Genomic DNA, 21,727 nt, shown 5'->3' with positions numbered 1-21,727 from the left:
TTTGGCTTCAGAGAAGAATGTACCCTCTCTTCCTAAGGGGTTCTTAGTTCTCCAAATGTCAATCAAGTCCATATTGTCAGTCAGGTTAAAAAAAGTTTTTGGTAGTCTGCCATCTTTAGTTACAACCTGTCTCTGCGACTTGTCCATATTTGTAGATACCACTCCATTCATGTCTCCCATCATAATAATGTTGTAATCCATATAGTCCAACAATGTCTCATGCAATTTCTTAAAAAATTCAGATTTCCCCTCATTTGGTGCATAAACTCCTACTATCAAAAAATTTTCTCCTTGTGCTTGAATTTCAATTGCCACAAATCTTCCTTGTTCGTCTTTAAAAACAAATTTCGGTGATAGGCTCTCTTTGGCGTAGATAACAACTCCTCTCTTTTTAACCTTATCCGATGAAATTAACTCTTGGCCCAATCTTTTATTAATCAGTACTTTCCTGTGTAGCCTTATCACATGTGTTTCCTGTAAGCAAATTAAGTCCAATTGTTCCTTTTTCAATAAATGAAAGACTTTCTTCCTCTTCTCCGGGGAGTTAAAACCATGAATGTTCCAACTTAATAATTGCAGAGACATGGTGTAGTTATTCTACTTTCCTCCAACTGCTCCCAAAAGTTCTTCTTTTTCTAGCGGTGGTATCCCTTTTTCTAGTTTGTCCAATCCCGAGGGTGGTGGTACTATGTCTAGTACTCCTGATTTTAAAGCTCTCAGCTCTTCTAGAACTTCTTTTTGCAGGTCTTCTTCGTGGTCTTTCAAAAATTTTCCCTTGTCTTCCACTGATCTTATTTTGAACTTTTTCCCTTTAAAGGTAAAAGATAATCCCTGGGGGAATTCCCACCTAAAAACAATTCTATTTCTTCTCAATAGGGCCACCAGATCTCCGTAGTTGGTTCTAAGATCCAATAGATGTTTCCGAATGTCCTTAAAAATCTCCACTCTTGAATCGTTTATTTCCAAAGTCTTCTGGAAGTGCGCACTCAGTATTTTGTCTCTCTCTTCTTTCGTCCGGAGGGTAACCAAACAGTCTCTCACCCTGTTCTTTCTCCCTCCTCTTCCAAGCCTAAACGCACTTACTATCTTAAAGTCTTGCTCCACCTCCAAATTCCTAAATTTTTCAAATTCCTGTGTCAGGTAGTCACTTAGATTGTCTTTTTCAAGTTCCGGTACAGCCCTGATCCTCAGATTGGTCTGTTTCTCCCTCAGTTCAATCATAGACAGAAGTGACTGATGGTCCCCAATCTGTTTACGCATCGGCTTTATTTCTTCCTCTACAGCCACTGCTTTTTCTTTTGCTTCCTCAGCTATTTTTCGATTAGAGGCAGATTCTTGCAGTAATTTTTCAATAGATTCTGTACTGGAATTCACCTTCTGTCCCAAATTATTGATGCTAGCAGTATTCCGATCTATTTTAGTTGATTGTTCCGTAACTTGTTTACTTAGGCCTTCCAATTTTTCATAAATTTTGTTTAACACTGAAGTGAAATCCCCTTCTGAAGCCATTCCTTTTGGCCCAGCTTGTGCAAGATCTTCCCCCTGCGTCACAGGAGGGCCGGGAACAGATGATCTACGTTGCTGGGATACTGCACTGGGCTGCTGCACTCTAACCTTGCCCGATCTTGTTGTCCGGTCAGTCATCACACTTTTGTCTATGAATCAAGGTCGATCCCACGGTCAAATCTTACCGTGGAAAATCCCCAGAGTTAAGAATGGAAAAATCCCCCAGCTGGGTGTGCAGTTTCAAAGTTCCTCTAGGGGGACACTGTAACAGTCATTCAAGTTACAATAAAGAGTCTTTTCCAACTTTCCAAAGTCCCCTTCAAGAAAAACAAGCAACAGTTTCAAATCCAGAGAAGACCTTTAACAAGTATCTCCTTTGCAGAGTTCACCTTTAAAAGATTACATTGTCTATAAGCAGTGCAACTCTCAATACAACAGTTCAAATGAACTTGGCAGTCCGTTCCCAGGAGTTAGATGATGGTCTCTTTTTTCCCCTTTGTAAGTAAGAAAGTCACTTTTCCCTCTCCCCCCCCCTCCTGCAGCCTGGGGGGGGGGGAGTTCTTTACTTTGATGTTCGGATTTAGAACTTTTAAAACACCACTCTCCGGGTCTTAGCTTAAAAAAGTCTTTGCTTTGATCTGTGTACAGAAACGGAAGGTGGACTTCCTGTTTACACCTTCCCGCTTCAGTGCCAAATTAATCCCTTTTTTCTCCTTTTAGTCCCAATTTCTTAAGCTTCACCTACTCACGGGTAGTTGTTTAGCAGCCGAATTGTCACAGGAAAAGGGTCAGCGCTCTCCGGCAACAGCTGTGTGGCTTCACCCCACGGAAAGAGCGATCGACTCTCAGCACCGCGCCAACTCCCGTTGTGCTCCGGAGCCCCTTACGGGGTCCCTTCGCTAATCCGGGGGGCGCTAAAGGTGCCCGCCGAGTCCCACGGTCACAGGCTTCTCCTGCCTGTGATTTTCGCAAGGGTCTCCGCTTCGCCGTAGCGGACAGACCCGATTTCCGCGGAGCTTCCCCCTCCAAACTAGAAGGAGACCGCCATTGCCGTTGGCGCCGCCTCCGGAAGTCCGAAGTATAAGTACATTCAGTGTCGTAGATGTAACTTACATCGGGAAATGACGGGAAGTCTGGGTTTTTTTGTTGTTTTTTTTAATAACTTTTATTCAAAATTAAAACAAAACATATTATCCAGAAACATATCATCCTTATTCCCCCCATTTTTCTCCCTCCCCACCTCCCCCCACAGAACTCACCCACCCCCACCCCCCAACTTCCCTCAGTTCCAGTCTTTGATTTCTCTAAAAATGCTGTTTTCTGCATGTTACACAGTTGTATAAATCCTCAAACTATTTAGCTGATTATTATCAATAAAAAGTTTGTGAATGTTTATTCAAAACCAGCCAAGGAGTCCAGTTCGCTTTGTTGTGTCTTCACATACTTTGTAGAGGGTTCCCATTCATCTTTAAAGTCACAGTTATCCTTGTCCCGTAGCTTGTATGTCAGTTTGGCCAGTTCTGCCTAGTCCATCCATTTTTCTGGCCATGATTCTTTAGTTGGGGTTTCTTCAGTCTTCCATCCTTGTGCTATTAGAACTCTTCCTGCCGTTGTCGCATACATGAAGATGTTTTTCAACTTTTTTGGCAGGTCTTTCCCTACAATCCTCAACAAAAATGCCTCGGGTTTTTTAACAAATGTTAAATGGAACATTTTCTTCAATTCATTGTATATCATTTCCCAAAAATTTTTAATTACCTTACAATCCCACCACATATGATAAAATGTCCCCTCCTTTTCCTTACACTTCCAACATATATTTGAACTAGTTTTGTACATTTCCCCTAACTGCACTGGTGTTGTGTACCATCTGTACATCATCTTCATGCAATTCTCCTTCAATAGGGAACAGACTGTAAATTTTAAGTCAGTTTTCCATAATTTTTCCCAATCTTCCATCATAATGTTGTGACCTACATCTTGTGCCCATTTTATCATAACTGATTTTACCTCTTCATCTTTCGTCTCCCATTCTAATAGTATGCTGTATGCGGCCTTCAGTAGTTTCATTTTCCTTCAATCACTTCTGTTTGAAGCCTAGATCTAGTATAACTAAATCCTTTCTTGCTGTCTTCTTTATGTGTTTCATATAGTTGTCGATAATGCAACCAACTCTGAAAGTGGTCTTTGATCTCATCATAATCTCTTAATTTCCATTTTCCATCATGTTCCTTTAATAAATCAGCATATGTGAGCCATTTTCCTTTCTTTCCAAGTGGTTTGAGCAGTAATGCTTCATGTGGTGAAAGCCACCATGGGGTCTTTTGTTCCAATAAGTCTTTGTATCTCTCCCATACTCTCATTAGTGATTTCCTGATTATATGGTTGTAAAAACTTCTATGAACCTTCCCTTTCCCGTACCATAAGTATGCATGCCAGCCGAATCTGTTGTCATGTCCTTCTAGTTCTAATGCCTCTTGCTTATCCAATCTCATCCAGTCCCTGATCCATACCAAACAAGCAGATTCATAGACTTCCGGTTAGCGCCAGCGCGTAATGGCGGATCTCCCCCGGAGCTCCGGGAGAGATCTGCTTCGTGGGTTCGGGTCCTGCCAGCTACGGCGGAGCGGGGACCCTCAAAAATCACAGGCACGTAGCCTGTGAACCGGAGACTCGGCGGGCACCTTTGCGCCCCCCCGACGCTGTGAAATAGCCTTTTTAAAGGCTGCGGATCAGCGGAGGGTGTGAGGAGCGGTGCCGAGAGTCGTTTTCACCCAGCCTGCGAAGCGAAGCCGCGTCGCCATTTGCGGAGAGCGCTGATTTCTTCCGGTGAATTCGGACTAAAAAGAACAACTATCCGTGAGTAGGATTGACCTCTAAAATATAATTGGACACTAAAATTAAAGAAATTGGGCACCGAGACGGACAAGCATCAAGAAGGAAGTCTGCTTTCCGTTCTGTAGCAAGATCAAAGCGAAAGACATTTAAGCTGTAACTGCTTGAAAAGAGAGCTGTGGGAACTAAGAAATCCAACACCAAGCAAAGAACTCCCTCCCCGAAGGCAGGAGGGGGGGGGGGAGAAGATTTTAAAGTGTTTGCCTGCCAATTCAAAAGAAATTGAGCTATTTACCGCTGCTTCTATACCTGGGGATCGGACTGCCGGAGAAAAGGAACCGGCTAAGGACTGTTGCTATAAGAAGGTAAAAAAGTATCTTTAATTGACTTTGGTTACTCTCAACCTGAAGTATTTACTTTGTTACATAGTAAAGTTACTTGCAGGAGATTATTGATCTGGATCCTTCAGAAAGAGAAAAGAATAATTGAAAAGAACTAGGAGGACTTTTGTTCTCTTTTCTGGAGAGTGTGGGAATAATTTGAAGGTAAAGAGCTGACTTTACGCCCTCTAGAGGATTTATAAATTGTTTCAGCAACAAGTGGAATTTAAAGCTTGAGAACTTTTGTCTGACAGCTTAAGAGTGTGGGAATGACCTTGAATAAAAGACTTTGTTATGGCAGATGGTAAGGAGAAAGAGGATTCACAAGAAACAACCTTGAGATCTGGCAGACAATACAAAGTGGATCCTTCCATGCAAAGAAGGGCTTCTGTAACAGGAGCCTCTGGAACTACAGTTGTTGCAAAGGCAAAAGTGAAAACAATGTCTTCAGAAGAATCATTTGCTAAGGTACTGGCGAGGATAAATGACTCTTTGGAGGAATTAAAAAAGCAAGGCGCAGAAACTAAAGTACAAGTTGCTGAAACAAATAAGAAAATTGAAGAAATCTCTGGGAAAATTGACTTAAACACAAAAAGTATAACTGACCTTGGGAACAAAGTGAACTCAAATGCAGAAGCAATTGGGAAACTACTGGAAGATTCATCTACAACACGAAAGATAGCTGAGGAAGCTAAAGAAATTGCAACTGCTGCTGAGGAAAAGTTTCCACCAGTGTACAAGAAGCTGGATGAGTATGAGCTGGCACTCTCTATGCAGGATATGCAACGTAAGGAGAGGAACTTAAGGATTAGACTTGTGCCGGAAAAGGAAGGAGACAACCTGGTGGACTACCTGACAAAAGAATTCTCTGACTTTTGGAAGCAGGAGCTGGACAAAGAAGAATTTAAGATAGAAAGCGCATTCAGATTGGGAGCAAGGCAGAGGAAGAACAGACCCAGAGACTGCTTAATAACTCTAAGGTCAAAGGAGGAGCGAGACAAAATATTGAACCTGCACTACCAAACAACCCTTCGAATTGAAGATTTTCATATTGAGATTTTTAAAGACATTCCCAAAAGTATTTTGGACGCAAGAGGATTCTACAAAGACTTGGTGACACTGCTGAAAAGGAACTACATACCATTCAGGTGGGAATTTCCCCAAGGCTTGTCTTTCAAATACAAGGGGAAGAAAAGAAGAATAAGGACAGTGAGTGATAAAGACAAGTTCTTGGGAGAACACGAAGAAGACCTACAGAAAGAGACGTTTCCAGGACAAGGGCATCCTTCATTAGATACGGATACGGAACCACCGACAAACGAAGAACAAAAACTGGGAGCTGTAGGAGGAAAGAGTAAATAACCCCATCATGGCTCTGCAACTTCTAACCTGGAATTGTAACGGTTTGAATATTCCCAGGAAAAGAAAAAATATATTTCATGCCTTAAAGAAAGACCAATTGGACTTGATTTGTTTACAAGAGACCCATGTGACAAGAGCACATAGGAAATTATTAATAAATAAAAGATTGGGACAAGAATTTATATCTTCAGACAGAGTAAAAAAGAGAGGAGTGGTGATTTATGCAAAGGAAAAGTTGCAACCGAAACAAATTTTTAAAGATGACCAAGGAAGATATTTGGCAATTGAAATTCAACTCCAAGGAGAAAAGTATCTGATAGTGGGAATCTATGCACCAAATGAAGGGAAAGCGGAATTTTTTAAGAAGTTGCATGAGACTTTGATGGACCATATGGATTACAATTTAATCATGATGGGAGATATGAATGGAGTAGTTTCAACAAATATGGACAAAGCACAAAGACAGGTAGTGACAAAAGATGGAAGACTACCAAAGACCTTCTTTGAAATGACTGACAATATGGACTTGATTGACATTTGGAGAACAAAACACCCATTAGAAAGAGAGGGAACCTTCTTTTCTGAAGCCAAAATGACATGGACAAGGATTGACCAAATTTGGGTGACTAGCAGTATGGCGCCGAACATAAGGAAAGTGGAAATCTGCCCAAAAACCTTCTCCGACCACAACGCAGTAAAGATGGTGATGAGGCAAACAACAACTGGTTCCTTCAGATGGAGAATGAATGACATCTTATTCAGAGACGAGGAGATTTGTAAGAAGGCCCAAAAAACTTTGAAAGACTATTTTGAAATTAACTTAAGGACTAAAGTAGAAAAAAGAATAGTATGGGACGCAAGTAAAGCCGTGATGAGAGGGTTCTTGATACAACAAAATACATTAAAGAAAAGAAAGCAAAATGAAAGGAAGGAAAAAATCCTGGAAAAGATAAAAGAGGGGGAAAAGAAATTAAGATTTAAGCCAAAATCGCAAGAGATTCTAAGAGAAATTAAATTTCATCAAACACAATATATGGAACTGACGAATCAAGAAATAGAGTGGAAAATTAAGTAAATGAGACAAAAGACCTTTGAATCTGCTGATAAATGTGGCAAGTTACTGGCTTGGCAAATAAAGAAGAGACAAAAACTCAACACGGTAACAAATATAGAAGTGGAAGGAAAGAACATAAGCAACCCAGCGGAAATTAGGAATTGTTTTCAGAACTACTTTAGACAACTTTACACACAAGGGCCGCAGAAAGAAATGGACATACAACAGTTCCTCGAGGAAAATGGGCTGAAAAAGGTTTCGCAAGAAAGTAAGACAATATTGAACCAGGAGATATCAGCACAAGAAATAGAAGATGCCATTCAAGGCATGACGCTGGGCAAATCCCCCGGACCGGATGGACTGACTTCCAAATATTACAAAGTTTTGAAGGAAGGGTTGATACAACCTCTGAAGGAAGTCTGCAATGAGATTATGGAGGGGAAAAGGGCACCCGATACGTGGAGAGAGGCCTACATTACACTTATACCAAAGACAGAGACTGAAAAGACCCAACTTAAAAACTACCGACCCATCTCGTTATTGAATGTGGATTACAAAATCTTTGCTGACATTTTAGCAAAGAAACTGAAAAGAGTTTTGATGGAGGAGATTCACGGGGACCAAGCGGGCTTTCTCCCAAAAAGGCATTTGTCGGATAACGTAAGGAATATAATTGACATTTTGGAAAAGCTGGAAGTGAATATAAACACTAAGGCTGTTTTGATATTTGTGGATGCCGAGAAAGCCTTTGATAACATTTCTTGGAGTTTTATGTTGAAGAACCTCCGGGGAATGGGGGTAGGCCAAGGGTTTGAGAATGGTATAGGTGCAATATACTCTGAACAGAAAGCAAAACTAATTGTAAATAATGTGGTTACAGAAGAGTTCAAGATTGAAAAAGGGACATGTAAGGGGTGCCCTATCTCCCCACTACTTTTTATATCGGTCCTGGAGGTTTTGCTTAATATGATTAGGAGGGACCAGTTGGTTAAAGGGATTCAGGTCGGAGCTAAACAATACAAATTGAGAGCATTTGCAGATGACTTAGTACTTACATTGCAAGAGCCAGAAGCTAGTACGAAAAGAGTTTTGGAAATAATCCAAGAGTTCGGTCAATTGGCAGGATTTAAATTGAATAAGTTAAAGACAAAGGTATTGGAGAAAAATTTAACACAGATTGAAAAAGAAAGGTTTCAGAATGAGACAGGGTTGACCGTGGTTAAAAAAGTGAAATATTTGGGTATAAATATGACAGCTAAGAATGTGAACCTATTTAAAGACAATTATGAAAAAACTTGGACAGAAGTGAAAAAAGACTTGGAGATTTGGTCAAACTTAAAGCTTTCCTTGTTAGGTCGAATTGCAGTTATAAAAATGAATGTATTGCCAAGAATGTTGTTTTTGTTTCAAGCATTGCAAATAATGGAAAAAATGGACTGTTTCAAGAAGTGGCAAAAAGATATATCTAAATTTGTCTGGCAGGGCAAGGAGCCCAGAATTAAATTTAAGATATTAACGGATTCAAAGGAAAGAGGGGGGTTTGCCCTGCCAGACCTTAAACTCTACTATGAAGCGGCAGCTTTCTGCTGGCTGAAAGAATGGCTGCTTCTTGAAAACACAGACATTTTGGATTTGGAAGGTTTTAATAACATTTTTGGGTGGCATGCATATTTGTGGTATGACAAGGTTAAAGCACACAAAAGTTTCAAAAACCATATTGTCAGAAAAGCACTATTAAATGTTTGGATCAGATATAAAGATTTGCTGGAAAATAAAACTCCAAGGTGGCTGTCGCCAATGGAAGCTAAGGCAGTTAAAAAGTTAAACATGGAGTCGAAGTGGCCAAGATACTGGGAAATTTTGGAAAAGGAAGGGGATAAATTGAGATTGCAGAGTTTTGAAAAATTAAAGGGGAAGGTGAGAGATTGGTTGCACTATCATCAAATAAATGAAGCGTTTAAATTGGACAGTAAAATTGGCTTCCAGGTGGAAAAATCAAAATTGGAGACAGAATTGTTAGAACCCAGTACTAAGAACTTGTCAAAAATGTACAATTTGCTGCTGAAATGGAATACACAAGATGAAACGGTTAAATCAGCTATGATTAAATGGGCTCAGGACATTGGTCATAATATTCTGTTTGCTGATTGGGAAAAGTTGTGGACCACCGGGATGAAATTTACGGCATGTAATGCTCTAAGAGAAAACATTATGAAAATGATATATAGGTGGTACATAACCCCAGTCAAGCTTGCAAAGATTTACCATTTGCCTGATAATAAATGTTGGAAATGTAAAGAAAAGGAGGGTACATTCTTTCACCTTTGGTGGACGTGCCCGAAGATTAAGGCATTCTGGGAAATGATCTATAATGAACTTAAAAAGGTATTTAAATATACTTTCCCTAAGAAACCAGAGGCCTTTCTCTTGGGTATTGTCGGACAGGGGGTGTTAAAGATGGATATAACTTTCTTTTTGTACGCTACAACAGCAGCTAGAATACTTATTGCAAAGTACTGGAAGACACAAGAACTACCCACACTGGAAGAATGGCAGATGAAGGTGATAGACTACATGGGCCTGGCAGAAATGACGAGCAGAATCCGAAACCAGGGAAGAGAAGCAGCGCAAGAAGAATGGAAAAAGTTTAAGGACTATTTAAAGAAATATTACAAAATTAACGAAAGTTAGAATGATGTTGGATTGGAAAGTAAATGGTTACTATTAGCAAGGGTTAAGACAAGGAGAATAAGGAAGATTAGATTAATTTCAAATTAAAATAAGGGAAGATTTGCTGAGTAATTGATAAGAATTTGGAATACAGAAAAGGGAGGCATGAGGAAGTCGGGGAAGAAAGGTACAAGAAATTAAGATATGAAATGGTACATGTTTTTTGTTTTGTTTTTGTTTTTGTCTGTTTATGTATTTGTTATATGTCTGTTGTTATAAAAACCTTTAATAAAAAATTATTTAAAAAAAACAACAACAAACAAGCAGATTCATAATACAATTTAAGGTCTGGAGGGGCAAACCCGCCTCGTATCTTTTACATCTGTAAGTATTTTATGTTTTATCCTTGGCCTTTTGTCCCCTCAGATAAATCTTGAAATCTCTTTCTGCCATTTTTAAAAACATTGATCTTTCAGGATGACTGGTATTGATTGAAAAAGAAATAGCATTTTTGGCAACACATTCATTTTAATCGCCAATATTTTTCCTAACATTGAGAGATTCATTCTGCTCCATATTTCTAAATTTCTTTTTACCTCAAGCCAAATTTTTTCATAGTTATTTTTAGATAGGTTTATATTTCTTGATGTTAACCAAATCCCTAAACATTTAACCTTTTTATGGACTTCAATCTCAATGTTTTGTTCTAATTCAGTTCTTTCTTCTTCTTTCATGTTTTTAACTAATAATTTAGTTTTTTTTCCTATTTAGCTTAAATTCTGCCACTTCCCCAAAATTCTGAATTTTTTCTATTACTTAAGGGAGTAAAGTTTTAGGTTCTTCCACTGTTATCACTAGGTCATCTGCATACGCTTTTAACTTGAATTCACTTTTCCCAGTTTTTACACCTGTAATCTCTTCATTTGCTCTTACGTTTTTGGCAAGTACTTCCAAAACCAGAATAAACAATAATAGTGACAATGGGCATCCTTGTCTTGTTTCTTTTTGGATCTTACAATCATCCGTTATCACCTGATTTATAATTAGTTTGGCTTTTTGTTCTGAATAGATTGCTGCTATTGCTTTTAAAAACTTAGGACCGCTTCTGATTTCTTCTAACAACTTTATCATGAACTTCCAAGATACATTATCGAAGGCTTTTTCAGCGTCTATATACATCATTGCCACTTTCTTTTCATTTTTAGCCTCCAAATATTCTATTATATTCAAAATATTCCTTATATTCTCCTTCATTTGTTTTCCTGCTAAGAACCTGGCTTGATCTTGATGTATATATTCATTTAATTTTTTTTTTAATCTGTTAGCTAGAATATTTGCAAACAATTTGTAATCGTTTTTTAACAAGGAGATAGGCCTATAGTTTTTAATTTGCAGTAAATCTGCGTCTTGTTTTGGAATTACTGTTATATAGGCCTGTTTCCATGTTTCTGGGATTTCAGCTGTGTTCAATATTTCATTCACGACATCTTTCAATGGGTTCGCTAATTGTTCATTTAATTTCTTATAATATTTTGCCGTAAAGCCATCTGGGCCTGGGGACTTGCCATTTTTAGGGCTTTTTATTGCCTCAAGTAGTTCTTGCATTGTTATCTGGGAGTTAAGGATATTCCTTTGTTCTTGTTTTAAATATGGCATATTGCTATTTCTGATGTACTCTTCTATCTTAAATGTTTTTTTCTTTCCCTTGTCTATACAGCTCAGAAAAATATTTAAGAAATCCTTCTCGTATTTCCTTCAGCTTGTCTGTAATTCTGCCATTTATGTTAATTTTATTTATGGAGTTCCTTTGTTCATTTGTATTCACTTCCAGGCTAACAACTTCCCCGGCTTATTTGCATGCTCAAAATATTTTTGTTTTACTTTTTTTATTTTCCAGCTGATTTCCTCGTTTATAATCATTGAGTATTGGGTTTGTAATGTTTTGATTGCCTGTTTTACTGCCTCTTTATTTGCTTTGTTTGGCAGCTGTTTCTCCTTTTTCATAATTTCCTCTAATATTTCTTTTTTTCTTTTTCTCTCTCAATTTCCTTTTAAATGAGTTTTGTTGTATAAAGAGTCCTCTCATTACAGCCTTGCTTGCATCCCAGACCGTCTGTAACTTTGTTTGCCCTTGACTATTTATTTCAAAATAATCCATCAAGGTCTTTTTTGCTTTTTCAACAAATTTGTGATCATCTAATAAATCATCATTTAATCTCCATCTAAAAGAGATTTGGCTTTCTTTTTGTAATTCCATAGTCAGGGAATTATGGTCTGTAAAGGTTCTGGGATTGATTTCAATTTTTTTGACTCTTGTTTCCAATTCTTTGGAAATCCATACAGAGTCTATTCTCGAGCTGCTGTCATGTACATGGCTGTAAAAAGTATACTCTCTATCAAACATGTGTCTCATTCTCCAGATATCTATCAGCTTTAGATTTTGAGTCATGTCAAAAAAAGGTTTTGGCAGTTTACCATCTTTGGTCTCTTTTTTCCTGGCTGATCTGTCTTTGTCTAAAGTTGGAACTCCATTTCATTTAAGTCTCCCATTAATATAAACTTTTGATCTGCAAATTCAAGTAGTTCTGTTTCTAGTTTTCTGAAAAAAATTGCTTTTTTATCATTAGGGGCGTAAATACCAACCAATATCACTTTCTCTCCCTGGATTTTAATTTGTATTATTAAAATTCTGCCTTTTTCGTCCTGAATCAATTTGGGTTCAAGTGCAGGATTAATATAAAAAACAACTCCTCTCTTTTTTGTTTTATCTGATGAGATGAAATCCATACCTAATTTTTTGTTAATTAAGACCCTTTTATGCTTTTTTGCAATATGTGTCTCTTGGGGACACATTATATCCAATTTCTGTTTTGCTATTACATGTTCAATGCAATGTCGTTTGGCTTCATAATTTAAACCGTTAAACCGTTAACATTTCAACTCAGTAATTTAAGATTGGCCATTTCCAGAGTCAGTTACAATATCTGTTTTCCCTGAAAGCCTGTTCCAAGGCTTTCTTTTGCTCAGATCGGGGGTCTCCCCGTCTTGTTTGGGGTCTAAGTCTCTCCTATTTTTATCCAGGAATTCTCTCGCCTGAAATTCTGATGTCGGTTTATATCTCCTCTTCATGTATGTAAAGGAGATACCCTCAGGAAATTCCCATTTGTATCTGATGTCAGCTCGCCTAAGAGCCGTTGTCAAAAACCGGTATTTTGTTGTTCTGAATCTCAATTTCAGAGGAATTTCTCTAAAAATGCCTGCTTTCTGTCCAGCAACCACGAGATCATTTTCAAAGCTATTCTGAAGGATTGTGTCCTTCACTTTTTTTGTCACTAATGTTAACAAAATGTCTCCTGGCTGCTTCCGTTCTCTGCTCTGAAACGATTTAATTCCAAAACAGCTTTCAACTGAGCCATCCAGCCAATCTTTACTTTCCCCCATCCACTCTGAAATTGTCTGTGTCACATATGTCTCTAGGACTGGCTCAGAGTCAGAGTCTGGTAGCCCTCTGATTCTGACCGTCCTGTCCCGTTCTTGTAATTGCAGAAGTAAAACCTGATCTTCTAAATCACTCTGTTTCTCTTGAACCCCTTGTACCAATCCTGACATCCCTTTTTGTTCCTCCCTTACTTCTGTGACTTCCTCTCTTAATTTTTCTAATTTATCTACTTTTGTCTCCAAATTGCTAACCTTATCTCCCAATATCCCAAACTGTTCTTTTAGAACTTTGTTTGAGTTCTCAATATCTCTGTGTACTTGTTCCTTCAATGATAAATTAGATTTTTCCATGTCACTACGGACCTGTTGTGTAAATTCTTGCATTGATTTCATCATCTCTTTCCTAAATTCTAAAAGCTGCAGTGCAAAAGGGTCTGTCTGTTCTTTGTCGCCTTTTTCCCCATTACCGCCCTGTACACTGGCCCATCTTGCAGCTGCAGCAGCAACCGAAGCTGCTGTTTTACGTGTTGTTATTCTGTCTGGCCCCGACATTTCTTATCTGTTGGTTCCAAGTATTGTATGAGTTGTTCAAGGTCACACCTGCCAGCTCTGAATCTGTTCGGCTGTACAGCTATCACCCCCTCCCAGCTTTCTCCCGGTTTCCCTTTCCCTTTTGTCAGCTATCTCTCTCCCTGTCACACTTTCACATTCACTTTTATCCCCTAAGCAAAGGAAGATATAAAAAGAAAAAGAAAAAAAGGGGAAACTTTCAATAAAACATGTAACATAGAATATGTAAATACAATATTTAACAATAAGGGGGGGGCAGTTAATATTCCAAGAACAAGGGAGGTAAATTAAAAAATATATTAAAGGTAAAGGTACCCCTGCCCGTACGGGCCAGTCTTGACAGACTCTAGGGTTGTGCGCCCATCTCACTTAAGAGGCCAGGGGCCAGCGCTGTCCGCAGACACTTCTGGGTCACGTGGCCAGCGTGACAAAGCTGCATCTGGCGAGCCAGCGCAGCACACGGAAACGCCGTTTACCTTCCCGCCAGTAAGCGGTCCCTATTTATCTACTTGCACCCGGGGGTGCTTTCGAACTGCTAGGTTGGCAGGCGCTGGGACCGAGCAACGGGAGCGCACCCCGCTGCGGGGATTCGAACCGCCAACCTTTCGATCGGCAAGCCCTAGGCGCTGAGGCTTTTACCCACAGCGCCACCCGCGTCCCAAAAAAATATATTAGGCCAGTCCAATTTCCAATATTGTCTTGGAACAAAAGGCATGCACAAAACAAATAAAAAACCAGCAGAGAAGAAATTATTCTTTAAATTATACTTATCTACTTATAGTCACTCAAATGGTGGTGGTTTGCAATATTTCCATAACTTGTAGGTCCTTTTAGTTAGTTCTTATTTTTAATCCCATGGCCGTAGTCTTGTTTTCCAAATCGCAAATTCACAGGCAACTAAAGTTCCAATTATCAAGCAGCTGAGGCTGTGATTAACAAATCTTATTTGGAGAACTCTCCCATTTCTTTTTTCTTTTTTCTTTTTAAAGGGACGCGGGTGGCGCTGTGGGTAAAACCTCAGTGCCTAGGACTTGCCGATCGTATGGTCGGCGGTTTGAATCCCCGCGGCGGGGTGAGCTCCCGTCTTTCGGTCCCAGTTCTTGCCCACCTAGCAGTTCGAAAGCACCCCTAAAAAGTGCAAGTAGATAAATAGGTACCGCTATATAGCGGGAAGGTAAACGGCGTTTCCGTGTGCTGCGCTGGTGCTGGCTTGCCAGCTGCAGCTTTGTCACGCTGGCCACGTGACCCGGAAGTGTCTCCGGACAGCGCTGGCCCCCGGCATCTTAAGTGAGATGGGCGCACAACCCTAGAGTCGGACACGACTGGCCTGTACGGGCAGGGGTACCTTTACCCATTTCTTTTTGGGGTACTTTAGAGTACTTGGGAAGCTGTTCCAGGCTCTTTTCTACTTTTATTTTGGAGGTTGCCCCCCAAATGTGCAAGAGTTCCCTGCAGGCTTCCTGTCTTTACTTCCCCCTTTCTTCTTCCAAATTTTTTTGTAAAGTTGCTTAAACCTCCAGCTGTGTAGATTTTCACTTATATCTCACTGGGTAACTGGATACAGTTAAAGTTGCAAGCCATTAGAATGTAACCATCCTTCCAGTCAAAGTTAGCTGTAGCAATTCTCCATAGCAATAAACAAGGTCTGAGTCCCATTCACAAAAAAGTTCCCTTGCAGAGCCTGTCCGCAAAGATCGGAAACTGACTTCCTATTTTGTTTCCGTTTCGCCAAATTGAAGTTTTATGGTCTAACTGCGCCTTTAAATTGTTTTATTGGCTTTTACCTCTAATTAGGAAGGTCTGCTGCTTCTGGTGACGGATCGTAGCTTCAGCAGGAGGTTGCGTTGTTGCCTGGAGCGTTCTCAAGCCTCTTCCCCTTTCCTCCCGTGTGCTAAACAGCAGCCGGGGGGTGCTCGGGGGGGGGGGAATTCTTGCTCTGCATGAACCCTTGGGTCCCCACACTCCTGTGGGGTTTTTTTGGGGGGTGCGCTGAGCTCTGTCGCTGCCCTCAAAGCCTCTCCGCCGGCTCCGTGTCACAGACGACACTCAGCACACTGACATTTTCCTCTGCAGCAGCCGGAACTGAAGTCTGTTTTCATATAATTTAGTTTATTGGATTTTTTACTTTGGTTTATTTTTGTTTAGTTAGAAATTATAAGAAAAGAGTATGTACAAATACAAGTTTAAATCAATATTTAATGGTATAACTATTTAAGGCTGTACATGTACCTAAGATCGTGTATGGATGTAAATTAATTTAAAAAAGAGAGAGATCGGCCCTTGGGAAGGATTGCGGCACCAGCAAACTATTAAAATACAATAGTCTTTCAGATATTAAAAGCTTCCCTAAACAGGGCTGCCTTCAGATGTCTTCTAAAAGTCTGGTAGTTGTTTTTCTCTTTGACATCTGATGGGAGGGCATTCCACAGGGCGGGCACCACTACCGAGAAGGCCCTCTGCCTGGTTCCCTGTAACTTGGCTTCTTGCAGTGAGGGAACCACCAGAAGGCCCTCTGGGCTGGACCTCAGTGTCTGGGCTGAACAATGGCTTTGACAGGGGCGCCAGTCATATCAGCCGAAAAATCCCCCAGACCTGTTTGGAATCCCACTGGATCCATCAGCCTCTGAGGGCGGACCTTCCTAATAGATCCCCCTCTGTGGAGGGGGAAAGGTGCTGACATCCTAAATCTCAACAGGAAGTGATCTGACCATGACAAGGGACTGATGTCAATGTCCCCCACCTTCAAATCACCCTCTTCCTGTCCAGTCCAGAAAACAAGGTCCAGAGTGTGTTGGGCCGGTGACATGTTGGAACAGCCCCATGGTTGTCATGGCAGCCATGAAGTCCTGAGCTGCCCCAGAGCCAGCTGTCTCAACATGGATGTTGAAGTCTCCCAGAACCAGTAGTCTGGGAGTCCCCAACACTGCCTCCAAGACCAACTCTGTCATCTCAGGCAGGGAGACTGCTGGGCAGTGAGGCGGGTGGTAAACTAGCAGAATCCCTAATCTGTCCTGATTGCCCAGCGCCAGGAACAAACACTCTAGGTCCCCCCCCCAAACTGGACAGAGAGCCTGGAGATACAGAATCTCTATGTTGTTGTTGTTTAGTCGTTTAGTCGTGTCCGACTCTTCGTGACCCCATGGACCAGAGCACACCAGGCACTCCTGTCTTCCACTGCCTCCCACAGTTTGGTCAGACTCATGTTTGTAGCTTCGAGAACACTGTCCAACCATCTCATCCTCTGTCGTCCCCTTCTCCTTGTGCCCTCCATCTTTCCCAACATCTGGGTCTTTTCCAGGGAGTCTTCTCTTCTCATGAGGTGCCAAAGTCTTGGAGCCTCAGCTTCACGATCTGTCCTTCTAGTGAGCACTCAGGGCTGATTTCCTTAAGAATGGAGAGGTTTGATCTTCTTGCAGTCCATGGCACTCTCAAGAGTCTCCTCCAGCACCAGAATTCAAAAGCATCAATTCTGTGGTGATCAGCCTTCTTTATGGTCCAGCTCTCACTTCCATACATCGCTACTGGGAAAACCATGGCTTTAACTATACGGACCTTTGTTGGCAAGGTGATGTCTCTGCTTTTTAAGATGCTGTCTAGGTTTGCCATCGCCTTTCTCCCAAGGAGCAGGCGTCTTTTAATTTCGTGACTGCTGTCACCATCTGCAGTGATCATGGAGCCCAAGAAAGTGAAATCTCTCACTGCTTCCATTTCTTCCCCTTCTATTTGCCAGGAGGTGATGGGCCCAGTGGCCATGATCTTCGTTTTTTTGATGTTGAGCTTCAGACCATATTTTGCGCTCTCCTCTTTCACCCTCATTAAAAGGTTCTTTAGTTCCTCCTCACTTTCTGCCATCAAGGTTGTGTCATCTGCATATCTGAGGTTGTTGATATTTCTTCCGGCAATCGAAACAGTTTAAAAACAGTTTTTTATAAAAAGGTCCTCTCTGCTGAGCAGCAGTCCTCATGGGCCTGTCAGGCCCCGCTCTAGGCCAGGTGGAGAGAGGCAGGAATGGGGCCCTCAGGCACTCAGCAGAGGAGTCCTCTGGTTGAAACCCAGATATCGCCCAGTCCTACTATTGCATATCTCTGTCCAGGTGCTAAGTACTTTTATGCTGCTTTACAAATGTGTCCACCACCTAGTTGATTTGTGCAGTATATTTGCCTGTAAAATAAATATAAAGAAAGTAGTGGGGTTTTTTGGGAATGTTTGATGTTTTATTGTGTTCTTTATCTGCAGGAAGCTGCCTAGAGTGGCTGGGGAAACCGAGTCAGATGGGCAGAGTACAAATAATAAAATTATGATTACTATTATTTGGTTACAAAGAACAGGAAGTAAGTGACACAGGGTGGCGTCACTAGAAAGTTATCTGTGATTAAGCCAAGAGTAAATGCAAACATGGGAAAAGTGAAAGTGAAAATTTCACTAGCCTTTATCTGCTTTAATGTGTATTTGAGGTAAATATTTATATTTTATTAGAGAGAAATTTTGAATTGTCTTAAAACAAGCCTATCCAAGAAGCAGAGAACAGTTTGCGTATTAAGGATCCATAGCTAAAGCTGAAGTTTGCGCATCCCATTTATTGTGATCTTGTGGAATTTATTTATCACTTCAAATTTCTAAACTGCTTCTCCTCTCCAAAAGGAAACTGGGGAGCTAACAACCATCAAACTGCTACATGTAAAAACCTGGAAGACATCAACTGAACCACAGGAAGCTATAGCTGTTAATGCATTCACTCTAAAACTTCCCTAAACTGCATTTCAAAGGCCTTGAGAAATAATAATAAAAAGTGTTAACAATCTTCCTGGGTGCAACTATAGTATGAGACTTCCCAATTTCCCCTGGGAACATAGGAGGGTTGTGCATATATTATCTTCAAGCATTGGCAGGTTCCTTGTTCATTTTCTCGGTAGTGGTACCCGCCCTGTGGAACGCCCTCCCACAAGATGTTAACAAAAAAAACAACTACCAGACTTTTAGAAGAGATCTGAAGGCAGCCCTCTTTAGGGAAGCTTTTGATGTTTAACAGACCACTGTATTTTAATACTTTGTTGGAAGCCGCCCAGAGTGGCTGGGGAAACCCAGCCAGATGGGCGGGGTATAAATAAATTATTATTATTATTATTATTATTATTATTATTATTATTATTATTATTGCAACGGCTTTGGATTACAACCATTTTGGATTACAACCACGTCAAACCCGGAACCTGTTTTGGTTTACAACCAGACCTCCAGAACGGATTATGGTTGTAAACCATATTGGTAGTTCTTGTATGTACAAGTATGGGTTTGTGTATGGGAGCTTCTCCCTGAGATAACTTGGGAAGGGCTGTAGCTCAGTGGTGGACCATCTGCTTTGAATTTAAACAGTCCCAGAGTCAGTTCTCAGTATCTCCAGGTAGGGCTGGGTGTTGTCCTCAGTAGGAAACCCTGGAGAGCTGGTGCCAGTCAGTGCAGACAATATTGTGTTAGATGGAGCACAACGATCCAACAGGAGGCAATGATGGCCACCAAATCAGATGGCTTTAAAAGAGGTTTGGGCAAATTCAAGGAGCATAATGCCGTCAATGACTACTAGCTATGACAGCTATGCTCTGCCTCCATGGTTGGAGGCAATAATACTTCTGAATGCCAGTTTCTGGAAACAGCAGGAGGGGAGAGTGCAGTTGTGCTTGGGTGTTGCTTGCCAGTCTCCCACAGACATCTGGTTGGCAACTGAGAATAGGGTGCTGGACTAGATGGGTGATTGGCCTGATATGTCAGGCTCATCTGTGTTCTTTTGTGTGGCTCGATATAAAGCAGCTTTCTATGTTGTTGAACTTTACTCAGAACATTTCTGTGTTCATGTTTTCAAATAATTACAAATAATTATTTCTCTTTCTCTTTTTTTATTTTTGTGTTTATCTGCAGAATGGGTGCATGTCGTTGGTGCACCTCTGATGATTCAGTCGTCAACCTGCTAAAAAGTTATGCTTCCTCTACACTGCCTGCAAATGAATTTGCTTCAGCCAATAATGACCTCTGTTACTGCATAGAGTGTGTGGATGAGTACCATAAAGCAAAGGATGAGTTGCCATCCTTCCATGAGGTAATTTGCTTTGATTGATAGCCCACTATATCCTGGCTGTGTTGGGGCTGGCTGATGACAGAGACAGTCATAGCAGATTTGGGCAGGCAGAAGGCCAGTAGTTATTTGATAGCTTCAGGGGTGGGTAGCTTGATTCAGCTGGTGGTAGAGGTTGGTGGGGTTGCTCACCTGAAGTCGCAGTGATGTCATCAGGTGACTCATTCCCCCCTCCCCTATGTGATGTGCAGCACTTTGAAGCCGCAACAACAACAAAATATTGGGGGTGCCAAACAAATCTCTTCCTTACCTTCCTCCCGCCTGCTGAAATCTGCTTTGGGCTGTAAAGTGGGTGGTAGCCACCCTGGTGTATGATCCTAAGAACTGGCTTAAAATAAGATCTCCAATTAAAAAAAGACAGCCCACATGACTGCCCCCTGGAGAGCTGATGGTCAAGCAGAGCAGGCAATACTTGGATAAATGGGCCAGTGATACAAAGCTGGTTTATATGTAAGAAATTGGATCTGTAAAGGTGCCCTTAGGAATGTAAGCACTGCGCAGTTCCAGCTCACTTAGAATAATAATAATAATTTATTATTTATACCCCGCCCATCTGGCTGGGTTTCCCCAGCCACTCGGGGCAGCTCCCAATCGGATATTAAAAACACAATACAGCATTAAACATTAAAAACTTCCCTAAACAGAGCTGCCTTCAGATGTCTTTTCCTTGACCTCTGATGGGAGGGCGTTCCACAGGGCAGGCACCTCTACTGAGAAGGCCCTCTGCCTGGTTCCCTGTAACCTCACTTCTTGCAGTGAGGGAACCGCCAGAAGGCCCTTGGCGTTGGATCTCAGTGTCCGGGCTGAACGATGGGGGTAGAGACGCTCCTTCTGGACACAGAATTGACCTGCGCCTCCATGGACAGCTGTGAGTCCAAAATGACTCCCAGGCTGCACACCTGGTCCTTCAGGGGCACAGTTAACCCATTCAGGACCAGGGAGTCCCCCCCACCCGCCCGCCCACTCCAAACAGCACTTCTGTCTTGTCAGGATTCAACCTTAATCTGTTAGACGCCATCCATCCTCCAACCGCCTCCAGACACTCACACAGGACCTTCACCGCCTTCACTGGTTCTGATTTAAGAGAGAGGTAGAGCTGGGTATCAACTGCATACTGCATACGCCCAGCCCAAACCCCCTGATGATCTCTCAGCGGCTTCATATAGATATAAAAAAGCATGGGGGAGAGGACGGAACCCTGAGGCACCCCACAAGTGAGAGCCCAAGGGTCTGAACATTCATGTTCATCACCACTTTCTGGACACAGCCCAGGAGAAAGGAGCAGAACCACTGTATGACAGTGCCCCCAGCTCCCAGCCCCTCTAGACGGTCCAGAAGGATGTTATGGTCGATGGTAACAAAGGCGGCTGAGAGATCCAGCAGAACTAGGAAACAGCTCTCACCTTTGTCCCTAGCCCGCCGGAGATCATCGACCAGCGCGATCAAGGTAGTTTCAGTCCCATGATGAGGCCTGAATCCCGATTGGAAGGGATCCAAATGGTTCGCATCCTCCAGGCGTGCTTGGAGTTGTTCAGCAACCACTCGCTCAATCACCTTGCCCAAGAATGGAAGATTTGAGACTGGGCGATAGTTGGCCATATTGACTGGGCCTAAAGATGTTTTTTTAAGAAGCAGTTTAATGACCGCCTCTTTCAGTGGGTCTGGGAAGGCTCCCTCACAGAGAGAAGCATTCACCACCCTGCAGAGCCCATCGCCCAGCCCTTCCCGGCTCGCTTTTATTAGGGAGGATGGGCAAGGATAAAGGAGTCAGGTGGTTGGTTTCAC

General features: G+C 41.6%; 1 protein-coding gene across 1 annotated transcript in view; it reads left to right on the top strand.

Annotated features, from left to right (window-relative positions):
* Nucleotides 1–19,730: 19,730 nt before the first annotated feature.
* Nucleotides 19,731–21,727, top strand: part of LOC310753752 (putative helicase senataxin) — a gene marked incomplete at its 3' end in the record, with an annotated part of 215,300 nt that continues 213,303 nt past the window's right edge. The window contains exon 1 of the mRNA XM_083595096.1: nt 19,731–19,906. The remainder of the gene's footprint in view (nt 19,907–21,727) is intronic.

This window comes from Podarcis filfolensis (genome assembly GCF_964270895.1).
Source record: "Podarcis filfolensis genome assembly, chromosome: W".
Lineage (NCBI taxonomy): Eukaryota > Metazoa > Chordata > Lepidosauria > Squamata > Lacertidae > Podarcis > Podarcis filfolensis.
The sequence above is the reverse complement of the archived record's forward strand: the minus strand, read 5'-3'. Positions and strand labels throughout refer to the sequence as shown.